Here is a 4,969-nt window from a genome sequence, read left to right on the forward strand (position 1 = left end):
CTCTCTCTCTCTCTCTCTCTCTCTCTCTCTCTATATATATATATATATATATATATATATATATGTATGTATGTATGTATATGTATGTATATATATATGATTAAGATGCAGTTTCTATTGCCATTATTTCCCTTTTTTTCTTTTGAAATTATGTTGTTTTTCTTCACTATGGCTTTTTGTTACAAGGATTTTTATTTTCCCCCCTGGGGGTATGGGAGAGTAGAAGGAAGAAAAAAAATAAATGCTTGTTAATTGAAAATATAATATTTAAGCAAAAAAAAGAAAGAAAATATGTAAATATGAGCCTTCTGGATCAAAAATCTTTTAGAAACTCAAGAAGGGAACATAATTCCCTTATTCTCTATTCAATGAACATATTCTATAGTCATTGTTTTATTGTTATTTTTTAAAATTTCACACTGTCTCAGGAGGACCTGAGTTCAAATCCGGGCTCTGACACCTGACACTCACTAGCTGTGTGACCCTGAGCAAGTCACTTAACCCTCATTGCCCCACCAACCCCCCCCCAAAAAAACCCCCAAGATTTCACACTGTCTTACACTTTGTTTTAAAATCAACTTTCAGTATTTGTTTGGTTGAGGTTTTGGTGGGGCAATTGGGGTTAAGTGACTTGCCCAGGGTCACACAGCTAGTAAGTGTCAAGTGTCCAAGGCCGGATTTAAACTCAGGTCCTCCTGAATCCAGTGCTTTATTCACTGTGCCACCTAGCTGCCCCTAAAGATGTGATTTTTAGAAACTCTATTTATTGAGGATGAAATCTGTATATAGTTTAGGTATTACTTCATAGGGAGCAGTGATCTTCTTTCTAATCCTTTTTCCATCATAGTTTGCTCTTGGTTATATTTTAGAACGATGGACTAATTCGCAGCACAGAAATAGTTATCCCTTCTACACTGTGACTTTCCTCATTGAGGTTTCGATATAACTTGGGTCAACATAAGAATTTAAGTGGGAATTTGCGGAAGTGGGATTAAGTGGGAATTTTGTGGAAGCCACAGACAACAAAGGCCATTTACTTGGACTTTCCAGATTGAGTGCATGCCATGTCCCTAATCCCTGTGATGTGGAAGGGATAACTATATATAGTACAGAGGAAAGGATGCTAAAAACAAAAACAAAAACCAACCAAACAAAAAAAAAACACCCAAGTCTGAGTACAGATGCTAAATAGATGGTTGGTCCTACCTAAATGTCACTATCTTGCCTTAACTTCTATACTCTCCCCAAATAGGTGGCTCAGAGCCAAAAGAAAAGTAGCAGCATGACTCAAATGCTCCTCCAAAGAACAAACATGGCGCCCAGGGTTCTGTTGTGTTGGCTTGTTCTGCCCTTTGTGAAGGAATGAAGGCAACCCACCAACCCAGGGAGGAAAACTGTGATGGCTAAAACTAAATGTGTGGGGGACAAATAGTTTATGGATAATGGCTGGAGAAAAGGATTGTAAGAAGCAAGCACAGAAAAAATGACAAAAAGGGCAATCTGTCGTTGGTGGTGGTGTTGTTTTTAGAGAAGCTATGATTCTCACCTCCCCTTAACTAAATATAGTAATTTTCACAAAAATTTTTTTAAAAGACCATGAAATTAATTCATGGATACATCTTAAACCTGTCCTTGAAACAGAAATTTGTTTCAATGGGAGCAACACCTAAGGTGTTACAACAGAAGTAGATCTACTGATGGAATTTAGTACTGTGCATAATAGATGCTTAATAAAATGTTTGAAGGAATGAATGAAAAAAATAATCTTATTGGATTGGGTTCATAGTTCTAGACTCTCAAGCTTTTTATTTCAGATTCTGATATGAATGGATTAGCTATCCTGGGTTGTTGACAACTGAAAATTTGACGAGCATGCTTTGTGTAACTTCATCCAAGTCACAGATAAAAATGTTGAGTAGCCCAGAATCTAGATCTCCAATGAACTCTAGGGAACTTCTATTAGAGACCTCCTTCCAAACTGACTTGGCAAACAATTCTGAATCACCTAACTACTGTCATCTATCTCACTTCTCTATATTGTCCACAAGGATAGAAAAGAAATTTTTTGAATATGCTTTACCAATGGCGTGTGGATCTTCAAGGTGCTGATCCATGGTCGTCCACGACTGGTGGAAGCCTACTACTAGTGGATAGCTTTAGCAATTGGTGGAATGAAATAAATGCTGGGTATGGTGTCAGAGGACATGTCACCTACCATTTATGTGACCTTGGGTATGTTCAAACCTCTGCACCTCATTTTCCTCATCTGTAATATTAGATGACCTCTAATGACCCTTGGGATCCCAGAACCCCATGTTTTATTGTTCTCATGATATTGATACTTGAAATATTGTTTAACAAATGTACACTTATGTATTTATCGAGAAATGTTATATGATTTTAATATTTGTGCGGCCCTTATAAACTCTGGAGGTACTTATTCTGACACTAGAAGGTTGCATCTCTAACTTGTAGCTGGCTACATCTCACCCTCAAGGTTGTAGGGGTAAGCCTAAGAGATAGTGGTGATTTTTCTGATCCTATCTACTTGAATCCTCATTTCAGTTTGTTCTCCTCAATATTAATCACTACTGTCAGTCACCTCATTAATGCCATTTCTTAGCATCAATTAAAGTAAATTTGCTTTTGCAAAGGTATATTCTCAGGGAGGAAGATATAAGAAGAACATATAAGTTCAATAGATTCCTCCCTAAATTAAGAGTACACTCTCCACCATGGTCCCTGGGAAGAGTGGGCTCCAACTTAAAGCAGTTTGCTACAAAGCATTCACCCCATCAAATTCACTTCATTGCCACTGGACAAATTTCTCCTTTGATGAAGGACATGGAGTCTCAGCTCCTGGGTAGATCCCCTGCTCAGTGAGGTCAAGCAGGTTTTTCCTCAGACATTACTGACACACCAAGCTTGGATGTTGGAAGACTCTGGTATGGAGTTCCCACAATGAACCTGTGTTCCTCTGCTTCTTTAGTCTCTCAATGCCTTGTACCAAAGGAGTATGTACACAAATGGGAGGTTGCCACTATCTAGACATAGGCTTGACTAGAAAGTCATACATTCAAGAGCTGCCTGGTGGGGCAGGGAGGGGTGGGGAGGAAAGGATATGTGGGAAGGGTAATCCTTCCTCCACCAAGAAATTATACTTCGGGGGCAGCTAGGTGACGCAGTGGATTGAGCACCAGCCCTGGAGTCAGGAGTACCTGAGTTCCAATCTGGCCTCAGACACTTAACACTTACTAGCTGTGTGACCCTGGGCAAGTCACTTAACCCCAATTGCCTCACACACAAAAAAATTATACTTCATAGCCAACAAGATGAAAAAAAAGAGTGAGTTTCTCCTTTGGAAATATTTGTTTGTACTATCAATTCCAGTTCAATAGGCAACCAAAAGGCCCCACTTCACCAAAAAGTAAGTAGGGAAACAAGAGTCACAGAATACCTGTACATGCTCTGAAAAGGAGAGCCAGACCCTTCTATTCCATGTCTTCATGAACTTCCAAAGACAGGCTTACCAAATGTGCATGCCCCTAGTCACCTCTCCCTATTATATAAGCATGGAAAATATTTATTGTAGGAGAATCTCATCATTTGGCTTTTTTGTAGCCAAAAACCACAGCAGGATTTTATATTCTCTACACCTTTAAGTCACCTATGTGACCATGAAGATATTGGCTGTCTTAGAATATTGTCTTTGGAAGCATGCCTATTCCTTTCTCATCGAGGATACCTTTTGTAAATGGATAGAGATTTTCTCATAAAGACTTTGTAAAGATGAGAAAGCAAGCAAACGGGTTACCAGTTTCTGACATCTTCTAACTTTTTTATAATAATATAATATATAATAATAATAATTAATAATAATTTTTATAATAATATAATATCCATTTTACTTTTTATTCCTCTGAGTTTTGTCTCTTTGAAAATCTTGAAAACGGATCCCTACATACCTTAAAAAATTTGCTGCCTTGAGTAGATTTCATAGCATCCTAGATTTAGTGCTAGAAGGGACCTTGGAAAGTACCTAGTATAACCCTTTTATTTTACAGATAAGTAAACTGATGACCAGAACCATAAGTGATCTGCCCAAAGTCACACAGGTTGTAAGTAGCAGAGTCAAGATTCAAACATGGATCCTCTGACTTTAAATCCAGTGCTTGCCAACTATAAAATGGAGATAATAATAGCACCTACGTCACAGGGTTGTTGTGAAATCAAAATGAGAGAGTTAATGCTTGTAAAAGTGTTTAGCATGGTGCCTGACACAGAATAGGCACTTAATAAATGTTTATTCACCTCTCTTACCCCTATTGCACCACAGATAGTTTCTTTTAAAGAGAGAGAAAGAGATGATAGATAGAGAGAGAGATGGTAGAGAAGATAGATAATAGATAGAGATGCTAGAGATGATAGCTAGATATCTGGATAGATGATAGAGATGATAAATAGATGATAGATGATAGCTAGATAGATATATACATACATACATACATAGGTAGATTGGTAGATAGATAGATGAGGGCTCATGACCTATGGAGTTAAGAGGATAGCCATTCACAGAGTTACTTGAAGAATCCTGAAAGTAGCAGAGTGCAGGTTAGGGGAATGAAATCAAAGGTGATGTTTCCCCTTAACAATCAGCTGGTAGATCAGTTCTTTAGCAAAAGAATTTACTCAAATGGCATTGCAGGAACAGTAATTACAAAGCATTTCTCCAAAAAACCTAGGGCATGATTACCCACAAATAAATACACAGCCCATGGGGAGAAGAGTAGGTGCGATTTAAATTACAAATGTAATGAAGTGGGGGCAGCTAGGTGGTACAGTGGATAAAGCACAGGCCCTGGATTCAGGAGGACCTGCGTTCAAATCTGAACTCAGACACTTGACACTTACTATCTGTGTGACCCTGGACAAGTCACTTAACCCTGCAAAAAAAAATGTAATGAAGCAT

The sequence above is a fragment of the Dromiciops gliroides genome, chromosome 5 (genome assembly GCF_019393635.1).
Source record: "Dromiciops gliroides isolate mDroGli1 chromosome 5, mDroGli1.pri, whole genome shotgun sequence".
Lineage (NCBI taxonomy): Eukaryota > Metazoa > Chordata > Mammalia > Microbiotheria > Microbiotheriidae > Dromiciops > Dromiciops gliroides.